The 12,083-nt window shown below is 44.0% G+C and overlaps 1 pseudogene across 1 annotated transcript in view; it reads right to left on the bottom strand.

Moving 5' to 3' along the window:
* The window catches only part of LOC311585025 (mediator of RNA polymerase II transcription subunit 22-like), a 29,729-nt pseudogene extending 24,213 nt beyond the window's left edge, over nucleotides 1–5,516 (bottom strand). Inside the window, exons 1-3 of the transcript XR_014783571.1 lie at nucleotides 5,388–5,516; nucleotides 2,672–2,813; nucleotides 2,306–2,604 (exon numbers count right to left, since the gene is read on the bottom strand). The product of XR_014783571.1 is annotated as a mediator of RNA polymerase II transcription subunit 22-like (transcript). The remainder of the gene's footprint in view (nucleotides 1–2,305; nucleotides 2,605–2,671; nucleotides 2,814–5,387) is intronic.
* Between the last annotated feature and the right edge of the window lie 6,567 nt (nucleotides 5,517–12,083).

Genomic DNA, 12,083 nt, shown 5'->3' with positions numbered 1-12,083 from the left:
TTATTCTAAGGAGGAACTTATGTTACACACTGAAAAAGCTATTATGTCAAAGTCATCACTCATTTGCCTCTGCTCAGCATGAACAGTAACATCTATTTCCTACAAGTAAGATCACAAATTTGATGTATGTTTAAGTGCTTCCATTTTAAGCTTGTACAATTGATGGGGGGAATATAGAAGAATTAAGGGTGAAGCTATGGACTGGTTTGTCAATATATGCCTCCTTAGAGAAGGTAATTTATCATAAGATGTATATGTGCCTGGCCCAGTTCAATGAAAGCCAATTTTCAGATTCCTATTAAAACTATTTGAAGGGATATAGGGAGGGAAGGATAAAGACCTTTCAAAAACAACATATGGGAACCTACATATATAGACACTTACATATATACATCCATGTGCACATGCACACACAAAGAGAGGGGGAGGGAAAGAGGGAGGGAGGGAGAGAGAGGGAGAGAGAAAGAGAGAGAGAGACAGAGGGAGAGGGAGGGAAAGGGGGAAAGAGAGAGACAGAGACAGAGAGCAGAGAGGGGGAGGGAGGGAGAGGGAGAGAAGGGGAGAAAGAGAGGGCGGGAGGGAGGGAGGGAGGGAGGGAGAGAGAGATAGATAGATAGAGAGATTTAAAATGAGGTTACCTTATAGCCAGGCATTGTTGCCCTGGAGAACAGAGTAACTACAAAGGCCCATTCTGGAATGGGTTAGCTCTTTTAGAGACATTGCTAAGTGAAGCCCCATGGACCTCCACACATAAGGGCTCTTGCTCTTGATTATCATGCAGAGCTTGATGCTAAGAACCTGTTGCTGAATACGCTATATAGTTGAGTTACAGAACATGGTAAAAATCAAACTAGTACGGACCTGGAAGCTTCGCCCCTACTTAGCTTTTATAGTCCCATATGGTGATATGCATGCTGTCAGAAGAGGGAAAAAAAATCATCTATCACAGTAAGCTGTGAACTCTGAAAGCTCTAATAATGACTGGCCTCGCAAAAGATTCCCACAGGTGCAAAGGTGGTACAAACATCATGGGAGTTATCAACAATCTTCTGACTAAAGTCTTGGGCGAGATCCTATGGCTGAAAGGTCATAGGCCCTAGGGGAGGAGCTACTACTACTACTTGGCTAAACACACATAGTATTCAACTAATTTCTAATGACATACTCTTTTTTTTTTTTAACAGCACAAAAAGGTATTGTTTCATTCAACTATCTGATCAGAAAAGTAGCAGAATAGAAATGGTGGCAGAATCCAGGAAGACAGCCTGACTAGCTGCCTCTCACAGTCTTGCTAGGACTGTCAGCTGTGGCACAGACATTTGTGTTCCAGGCAGCGGACAAGGCTCTACATAGGAACATGAGCCTAATGATGGGTGACTGGACTTGACCTCACAATTCTAAATAACAAGCTGAGACTGCCTTCCTCTCACCAGCCACCCTCCTTACTCAAGGTCCTCAATAGGACACAGTTTCACCTGGCAGTGAGGAAGGCAGCTATTAGAGACGAAAGGCTAGCGGCCTGTAAATAAATGAACAGCATTCCTTCACTTCAAGCTAAGAGGGTGGGAGCAAAGGCCTCCGTTCTCCAGCCTCAGTTTCCCATATATTTCACATTGGACTCTTAAATTCTCAAGGCCTCTCTGGATGGGAAAGTCTCAGGTGTCAAGATTCTAAGGGACCCTGTAAGAGGGCCAGGTGACAGATCCTACCCGCTGCTATCCCCTGGGGCTCCAGCTTCACGAATAAAGGCTAAGCTGACCAAATAAGTATCCCAGGCCTGGCATTCAAAGCCACTCGGCTTGAGCGCCTTCCTCCTCCTTCCCAGGATCCCCACCTCTACGCTGTGGGGCTTGATGGCATCCACATGGAACTGAATCTCTCATCAAGCAGTAGGCAGTGGCGTCCCAGAGAGTAGACATAGTTATAACCCTGGAAGGCCACACGGGGGCCTTCAGCCTTGACTGAAATGTCTAGACAGACAGAGATTTAAAGCCATAAGGCAGAGACTGGGCTGCCCAGGAGGGCTTCCTCGCCTGCAGGGGGATGCCCTTTTCCAGCCTCAGGGGCTGACACGGAGTCCTGTGTTGTCATCCGTCTTCGTTTAGAGGAAGGCCTGCACTCCCTGCCTCCCCCTTACCCCCTCCAGCGCCTCGGCTGGTAGCTGGCTGTGACTGGCTGTCCATCAAATGCTCTAGTCAACGGCTCTGCTGCCAACGAGGACTTGGAAAAGCACAAGGCCCTTTGCAGACCCTGGCTGGTCTGGGCAGGCAGCAGGCAGCAGGCACCACCCTAATACTGTTTGTACCTGGACGAGTACAGCTCATACATTTCCTCCAGCTCATACAGGTCAAAGGAGACCTCTTCCGGCAGGGTGATGCGCTTCTGATCCCTCTCCTCCTGCAGGGAGCGGAGCTGCTGGTTATGCTGGTCTGGTTGATGGCTTTGTTTACAGATGGGAAGTCATTGAGGATCAGAAACTGCTCGAGATCAGATACAAGCTTCATCAGTGACTCACCAGCTCGCAAGATGTTCGCAGCTCAAACGTGCATCTCGTAATTGTCCTGTTCACCCTGAGTAACTCACGACACCTGTGTCTCATCCTCACTCTCCACTTCCTAAATCCTGGCATTAAAGGGCTGTACAAACACCTGGTTTATTCAGTGCGAGGGACTTGGCAGTCTTGATGATCTCAGTGGAGTTGTCCATGATGGACTTGGTGCCTTTGAGCTGCTTGTTGTAAGACTGCAGCAGTGTGTCTCCTTGCTCTGCGGCAGAGCTCTCTTCGGCTGGGCAATGGCAGGCCCGCCTCTGGTCTGGCCAGCCTCAATGAACCAAATGACGTATTCTTTTGTTTGTTTGGTTAGTTTGGTTTTTTGAGACAGGGTTTCTCTGTGTAGCCTTGGGTGATCTAGACTCGCTTTGTAGACCAGGCTGGCCTCGAACTCATAGTGATCTGCCTGCCTCTGCCCCTGCCTCTGCCTCTGCCTCCCGAGTGGCGTGCACCACCATGCCCGGTCCACAAATCAATGGTTTTTTTCAACCCTTACCTGAGAAGCTTCTATTTGCAGTAGATGGTAATTAACACAAACACAACAAATGGTCAAAGAAAGCTTAGCCACAAAGGGAACATGAGTGAGTGTGTATATATACTTTTTAATATATATATATATTACTCTCTCCCAGGGCTCAGACATCATTGTGGAAGAGGGACCAGAAAGAGTCTAAGAGCCAGATGTGGTAGATGACTCCAAGGAAGCATTTTTTTCTGGACACAGCAGGGCAGCTGCACTTATGAACGCACATCAACTTTCAACAGCATGCACCAGACCTGAACAAACTCAAGCCAGACCAAGTCCCAGCATGAAGATGAGATTTGGTCATACAATCTCACCCAAACTATGGAGCCATAGGCAATAAATGTTAGCTGCTGGAAGGGGAAGGGGCAGTTTTCTCTAAGTATGTATCCCCTGGTAAGTGGACCATGTTCCAGAGGTTGGTCGCACACTGAGAATATTTGGTGATCCCAAATCATCCTTGAAGAGCTCAACTAAAAGTGACACAAAGTTGGGTGGTAGTAAGGGGAGTGGATTTGGGAAGAGCTGAGGGAGGGAGGGTAAAAAACAAACAAAACACATACAAAACTCTCATAGAACTAATAGTATTATTAAATCAAGCAAAAACCAAAAATTTATTTGAAGAACATACTACGTTTTTTTCCCTCAAGTGTTTAAGATATGCGTCTTAGATTTTACAAGAGATTGTATCTGGGGATTCAGCCAACTTAGGAGAAACTAGAGTCAAGAGATCAAAGAGAGCAGAGTCTAACATTTGAGCACTTGGGTAGAGCCATATCTCTGTTACCTAATAGAGACTACTTAGGCCATATGAGTTAGTAATTTCTTTCATGTAAAAAGCTAGAGATGGGGCTGGAGAGATGGCTCAGAGGTTGAGAGCACTGACTGTTCTTCCAGAGGTCCTGAGTTCGATTCTCAGCAACCACATGATGGCTCACCACCATCTATAATGTCATCTAATGCTCACTGTATACATAATAAATAAATAAATCTTTAAAAATAAAAAAGCTGGAGACATGGTTCAGAGGTTGAGAGAATGCATAATTGATCCCTAACACCCATGTGGCTGCTAACAATCTACTGAAACTCCAACTTTGTGGTGCCCTCGCCACCGCAGTACCAAGTCAAGGGCAAGGGACTGCGGATTTAACACACACACACACACACACACACACACACACACACACACACACTAAAACAGCAGGTCCTTCGTGCTGAGACAGCAGCAGCAGTGGCAGCAGCTTTTATTCAGTGTCCAAAAAACCTTTTCATAGGCAGCAAAACAGGAATGCCACTCGCAGGTGAAATCCCTCAAGTGGTGATTGCACACAGGAGGAAAAGTCTCGAGGAGGGGAGGGGCGCGTTCTCAGAGCAGTAAACATGACTAGCTAACCAACATAAACACAGACACGGAAGCTGCTAGAAACAGGACAGGAAACAGCAAGACAGGCAGGCAGCCCAGTTGGGCCTGATTCCCACACAACATCAGTGGATCTAGCCCTCTCTTCCGGTCTCCATGGACACTGGGTTCACACGGTGTAGTGATGTACATGAAGCAAATCATCCATACACATAAAGTTGAAAATAAGTTTTAGGTTAAGTTCCCATCTCTTGCAACCTAAAGAGAAGCATCTGTGAAATACCCTGGCCGAAGTGAAGTGTTGACAGTAGTTCACTGAGTTCAGAGACAGAAGAAAAAGAGTCCGACATAAAGCAACAGGGCCTAAGAATTTCAACTTTGAAAAACTCAAGGCTTTGGTAACTAGTTTATGGAGTTTAAGACTATGAACTGATAGACTTCTCCTGCCAAATAAAACTGGGCAAGAAACTGCTGCTGACTGAAATGATCTCAGTATGGTTTCCCCAGCCATTCAGACAAGAGTTGGGCCCATGTAATTCCTTTAAAAAGTAAGATTCTCCAGATTGGCTAGGGACTAAAGTGAAGAGGTTACTGCATGCTTTTTTTTTTTTTTTAACCTTACCCATGTGGTAATTTTGTTATAGCAGATACTTAGCTGTACTTTCTGTTTGGAGAGTGATTCAAGGTATCGCTTGCCATTGGCTACATACCATGAAAATCTACGACCACAATTAATTAGTAAGATGACTGCAAGATCAGGTCTTGGTAGCGGATACAGCAGCTGAGCACTGTAGGAGAAAATGCTGTGGCACACCGCCCTTCTAAACAAGAGGCACAGCACACCATGACCCAGATGTCAGAAGACTGAAATTCTGAAGCAGCGTGAGTAGCGGAGAGCTGGCCTGAGGAGAGTCTGCCCTCCCCACTTCTCCTTTAATATGCTTCTTCCTCACAGTGACCCTGGCGGTATGAGCGCCACTGTCCACTCTGAGGTGATGTGCTAACCAATCACAGCCGATAGGCTTCCTCTGTGTAGGTGGTTGCTCATGTGCAATAAAGTAGATGCTGTTCCCTAAAACCATCGAGAGTGGCTTATCCCTGAGCCCTTCACCAACGCACGGGCATTGCTGTCTTGTCAGGAGATACCCAGGTAACTGCAGCAGAACATGAGTTTGAATTGTCTTGTTGAGAGTGGTTTAGTGGTTAGTGGTTTAAAGGTTTATTTATTTATTTATTTATTTATTTATTTAGTTTTTCGAGACAGGGTCTCTCTGTGTTAGCCTTGGCTGTCCTGGACTCACTTTGTAGACCAGGCTGGCCTCGAACTCACAGCGATCCGCCCGCCTCTGCCTCCCAAGTGCTGGGATCAAAGGCGTGCGCCACCACGCCTGGCTCTTAAAAGTATCTTTAGTATGTGTTAAAGTTGTCTGTTATTTTTTATTTTTTTGGCACTGCAATATTCTCTCCACCCTGCCCCACACCCCCACCCCCCAAAAAAACACTGAAATGAGACAATCTCTTTAGAACAAATTCTTTTTCTTTCTTTTTTTTTAAATTTATTTATCTATTCATTCATTTAACATCTCCATAGAAACCTCCTCCCTCCTCTTCACCTGGCCCTGCCCTCCCATCCTCTTCTCCTTTTCCCCCTTCCCCTTCTCATCAGAAACAGGGAGCCCCCCGAACCCCTGTACCATTCCACATCAAGTTGCATCAGAACTAAATGTATCTTCTTCCACTGAGGCCAGACAAGGTTAGGGGAAAGTGATCCAAAAGCAGGCAACGGAGTCCGTGTTGGATACATCCCCCCTTCCAGTTTCTAGGGGATCCATCATGAAAAGCAAGCTGCCCCTGCTGGTGTGGTGGTGCACGCCTTTAATCCCAGCACTCAGGAGGCAGAGGCAGGAGGATCACTGTGAGTTTGAGGCCAGCCTGGTCTATAAAGAAAGTCCAGGACAGCCAAGGCTACACAGAGAAACCCTGTCTCGAAAAACTAAAAAAAAACAAAACAAAACAACAACAACAAAAAAAAAAAAAAAAAGAAAGAAAGAAAGAAAAGCAAGCTGCCCATCATGGACACAATAATATGGATTTGGCTCGGGACTGTGTTAATCACTTGGGCTACATTTGCTTCAATGTTAGTTAGAAGATGTAATGATCTTTCTGCCCCCACCCCCAGAACAATGCCAGTCTAAGGTAGAAATTTACTCTTTGGCTACAAGTCTCTCTTTGAAACTGAATTGAATAACATTTTTCATATATGCTTTTAGTGGTGCTAAATAATTCATGAGCTTTACTTCTGAGAACTGGCTCATAACTGTATCTGGAAGGTGAGAAACAATTTGCATTGGAGGCAATCACTGTAGCCTTTTGCTCATCAGAAATGTGTTTTTCTTGATTATAGGAGTCAAGCAAAACCTTTACTGTCTCCTCATCTAACTCATCATACCGAGGAACTCCATGTTCTCTTAGCCATTGGTACCTAGGCATGTGTGGGTGTCATTGGTGTTGTTGCTACTTCCTATTGGATTTCGGTTACGCTTCACGGTAAGGTGGGCAGAATGGCTTACAGAAGAGAGCAAATCCTTACAGGCTAGAACCAGTGGTTCTCAACGTTCCTCATGCTGTGACCCCTTAGCACAGTGCCACATGTTGTGCTGATCCCCAGCAACAAAGTTATTTTGTTGCTGCTTTATAACTGTAGTTTTATTACTGTTATGAATCACAGTGTAAATATTTGATGTGCAGATGGTCTTAGGTGACCCTGTGACATGTTTAGTCGATCCCCCCAAAGAGGTTACAATTCACAGGTTGAGAACCACTGGGCTAGATGGGGGGAACTAAAGTGCTTTAACCAGAACTGTCTACAGCTGAGCTGAATTCAGTCGGCTACAGAGATCTGACGGAACATGGAAAGTGTCTCTCTGGTATTTACACACAATACTGAAATCTAGAAGCACAGAGAGAGCCGTGCTATGTGAATATACTCTAAAGATCCACTATATGATATGGTGCTTGTAACTAACGATAAGGTATTGTGTGCTGCAAATTCTGAAAGGGAGCAGAGCTCATGTTACATTTTCCTAAAACAGCACAAGCAAACTTTAGAAGGCCTTTGGTGCCTCCGTTACTGTGATTGTGCTGAGGCACCCACAGAGGTTTGTGGTCAAGCTCCTCACATGATCCGGCCTTCACTGCCTGCAGCACTTCGTTTAGCAAATACTCCCCCAATAAAACTATACAAATGTGTTCAACAACACAATGCAAATAAAAGGAACGTTTAGTTGACGTTAGTCAGTTACCTCTATTATAATGAAAAAAACACGTCACTAGAGTTTAAAAAGAAACAGCTATTCTGGTATAATTACAGCATAATTTACCAAATAGACCTTCTGTTTTTAAATAGTTTTCAGTAAAATGGAATCCATACATAAACACCAAAGAAAAATGCTAGTGATATAATTCTCGATAAGGGTCTTCATTTGAAATACCACTCCCATTCATTATATTTTGGAGTTCGGAGAATAAATAAAAGAACCAGGACCGCAGAGAAAGCTCAGCATCTAAGAGCATCTGCTGCCTCTGCAGAGGACACAGTTTCCATCCCAGCACCCACATCAGACCACTTGTACCCAGTATAACTCCTGCCCCAAGGGATCTGACTCCCTCTTCAGGCTTCTGTAGACATTGCACACAAGTAGTACACATACAGAAATAAAAATAGGTGAAAGTACCTTCTTAAGTCCTTCACTGCTACACTGCCACACTATATTTATTTGTAAGAAACGCTTCATAGAAACCCAATTTTTTTTATTTGAGAAGCACTTTATTTCATCCTAATTCATAATCATGTTTCATAATGTTTTATCCAAGGTGCAATAAGGATATTATAGTGTCATTTTGAAATTGATTTGGAAAAAATAGACTTATCCTAACAAAATATATGGTACGTGAGGCAAATTACTGACATGGCCGTAAGAAGACTGGACATTGTCCCATGTGCTTCATGTCCTGGGGCTCATCTGTGAACACATGCTGCCTTACTTTTCACAGATGAGAGCACCAGTGCTCAGAGAGATCAAGCCCCTCACACGTAACCATGCAACTCACAATGAGCAACAGATCCTGGGTTTAACAGAGAGGGTAAGCTCTTTATACAGCTGTGCAGTTGGCAGCAAGCAGGCAGTCTTGGATCTGATGTGGGGGACTAAGTCTCTCACACATTGCCATGCAGCTGGTGACAGGCAGTGAATTCTGATCTTAACAGAGAGTTTGACTCTTTTACATGTAACCACGTAGCTCGTAACAAGGGCCAAATCCTGAACTTGTGATTTGCAAGTCCTCTGAATTTCCCAAGCCATCCGAATATGGTTGTGTCTTATTGTTATTTTTTTTGATAGTTCGTTTTCTCAATTCATCTCTTTATTTTAGAATTTTACATGAAGCTCCAAGGAGCCAACAAGCACACCAGTAACACATTCCTAAAAATCCTGGCTGCCTATTGGCTAGCACAAGATAAGCCCTGAGTTCTGCCCCCAGTATCTATAAAACCTTCTGCTAGATGTCCAAGTTCATTGTTAACAATGTTCCTCAAAACATGACGCAATCCTGACAAACTGCCACTGTGTACCAAAGACCTCCTTTCTTCCAATTAGTCATAGCACAGTCCTCATTTCCTTCTGAGCCTCTGGAAGCAGTGCTTTTAATAGCCACAGTTTTATCAACTGACTTTCTATGGCAATGCATTCATGTTCCAAGGTGATATATAGTTGTTTCTACTATGGCGGTCATTTCCTTCTGCTTCCCCCCACACGGAATTGATAGTATTTCTATTGAAATGTATTGTTGCTAGGAGGTTTTTTTCACATAACCTAAGCTTTTCCTGACATTCTCCTCTCAGTCTTTTCTCTCTCTGAGCTGGAATTCATTTGGCCAGCTACACATATTAAGTGAGGCTATCTCTCACCTGTGGCTGCATATTTCCATACGTCCTATTGTGGACATAACAAGCTACCACTAATTTAGTGGCTTAACGGCTGCAAAATTTTACTATCCCTGTGGGTTATAAATCCAACATAGATTTCACTGAGCTAAATCCAAGGAATTTATGAGGCTGTTTTCCTTTCTGGAAACCCTAGGAAAACATACTTCCTTCCTGTGGTCATTCAATGAGAATCCACCTCATAGGCTCCTGCGTTTGCATTCTTAGTCTGAAGCTGAAGCTGACTGGAAGGGTGAGGAGGTGTGGCCCTGTTGTTGGAAGAAGTATGTTGCTGGGAGTGAGTTTTGATGTTTCAAAAGCCCAGACCAGGCCCAGTCTGTCTGTCTGTCTGTCTGTCTGTCTCTCCTTCCTCCCTACCTCCCTCCACCCCCTCTCTTTCTATCTCTCTCTGTCTCTGTCTGTCTGTCTGTCTGTCTGTCTGTCTGTCTCTCTCTCTCTCTCTCTCTCTCTCTCTCTCTCTCTCTCTCTCTCTCCCTGCCTGTGGATCAGGATGTATAGCTCTCAGCTACTGCTCCAGTGCCGTGCCTGTCTGCTTCCTGCCATGTAAGAACTGCTTTGGTCATGGCTTCTCTTCACAGCAACAGAACAGTGACTAAGGCAGTTGCCTTTCCTGTCTTTTATGAGGTCACTCACATGACTTAATTATGCATTTCCTTCCTCCATCTATCTCCAATGACAAACTTCCCAAGCTTCTCGCCTTGGATGGGTCTGCTCCAGGTCACCCACTGCCTCTCCTTACTACATCTCTCTTGAGCTCATGCTGGCCGCCAGGACAATTTAGGATGATGTTCTAGCTCTGAACTATTAAGTCTATTATATCATCAAAGCTCCTTTGCCAACTGCAGAAAGAGTGCAATGACTTTCAGAAGTGCCAAGGATTCAGGCACAATCATCTTTGGGAGAAGAAACTATTTTTTTCCCTAATAAATCCAGAGGCACATAACACGTAAAGACTTGAAAAAACTTCTTGAAGTCAAACCTAAGTTTAATGGAAAATTTAGCTATCACAACCATGTAAAAATTTAAAGTCTGCTCTGTCTTTTTCTTTTTCTTTTGCATTGCAGGAGAATTTAGTTTGTACATAGCTGTGCTCAGCTAAAGAGTACAGTTTCTACCTTGCCTTGAACCATGGTCCTGACCAGGTAATCAACAGTCTGCATTTTGGCTAAATATCAACTGTCCAGCCAAGGGTCCCTCCCTTTCCATTCATATGACCCTTTACATAAGTATGTTCATCATCAGTTGTTGCCCAACTAACCATGGAGATAAGATGATGCTCCAAGCCTGAGTTTACAGGCTTTTCTTGATTTGTTCAGATAGCAAATAGTTTACCCTTTGTAAGCTATATGGTATCAGACATAACTACCCAATTCTTCTATTGTTGCACAAAATCAGTCACAAAAAAATATGTTAAAATATAAGCAGGCTGTATCCGATATACTTTTATTTACCTAAGTAGATGGCAGGCCAAGTTAGATGGTAGCTTTCCAACCCCTGCGAAAGGTGGAGAGGAGCAATAAGAGGGGAGGAACCTGGGTTCCTGAATGACAGCCTTCAGACAGAAGTTGACAAAAAAGATATATGCATCCATCCTTTTTAAGGCACCTTCAGAACAAACGCACAGTACCAATATTCATGTATAGCCATATATGCATAGGTTAACATTGAATGGATAAAGAACTAAAATCTATTTTATAGTCAAAGATTCGTATTCTGAATTAGAAAGTCCTTATATAATTAATAAGGAAAACACTCAAATAATCTAACAGAAATTTAGGCAAAGACGCCACCAGACAACTAGCTAAAAAGTGAATGTAAATGAATTCAGATAAATATGAGTAGAAATTAATCATACTGAGTAAAACTTATTTGATCAAATGTACACCAATGAAATAAAGATAGCCAATGTTTATTATTTCTCATATTGGTGTGATAAAAAATTTGACACAAGCATCTTGAGGAGTGAGGATGGTTTCATTTGACTCACAGCTGAGAGGCCACGAGTCTATCACGGAGGCAATGGTCGATGGAAAGGCTGAAGTGGCTCTGTCATTGTGGCAGAAGGCTCAGTGCGGCTTGGTCATTCTTTGGCATATTGGGAAGCAGAAAGTTCAAACAGAAAGCGGAAGAGATCCCAATTGCAAGGCTGGTGGCCATTGGCCAGTCTCCAAAGCTCTACCCCTTCTCAAAACGGTGCCACCAGCTGGGGGCCAACACTAAGACTCTAACACATGAGCCTGTGGGGAAACATTTCACATTCAAACTGTAGCACTCCATTCCTAGTTCCTATTGTGCACTCCCACAATGCAAATTACATCCAGCCAAACTTCAAAATGCTCCACACTCCTAAGAGTGCTAACGCCTTTCAAAAGCCCAAAGTCTCTGCTGAGCCTCAAGCTAATGTCTTAACAGCGAGCTCCCGCGACTGCCCCCCCCCAAAAGCAAGTTATAAAATTGTAGTATACAATGGCAACAAGTAAACATTTCTGTTCAAAAGGAATCGAGAGGATGATAAGCAAGGAATCAGCAGACAGAAACCAGACTGATTAGCTGGGTAGAAATCAACTCCTACAGGGCTATGCCTGTCATTTGTGGCATGGGGTGGCATTGTCTAAGATCTATTAGGCTTGGGTAGTCCTGTGCACTC

The sequence above is a fragment of the Acomys minous genome (assembly GCF_964271855.1).
Source record: "Acomys minous genome assembly, chromosome: 15".
NCBI lineage: Eukaryota > Metazoa > Chordata > Mammalia > Rodentia > Muridae > Acomys > Acomys minous.
Note: the sequence above shows the minus strand (reverse complement) of the source record. Positions and strands in the feature narration are given on the sequence as shown.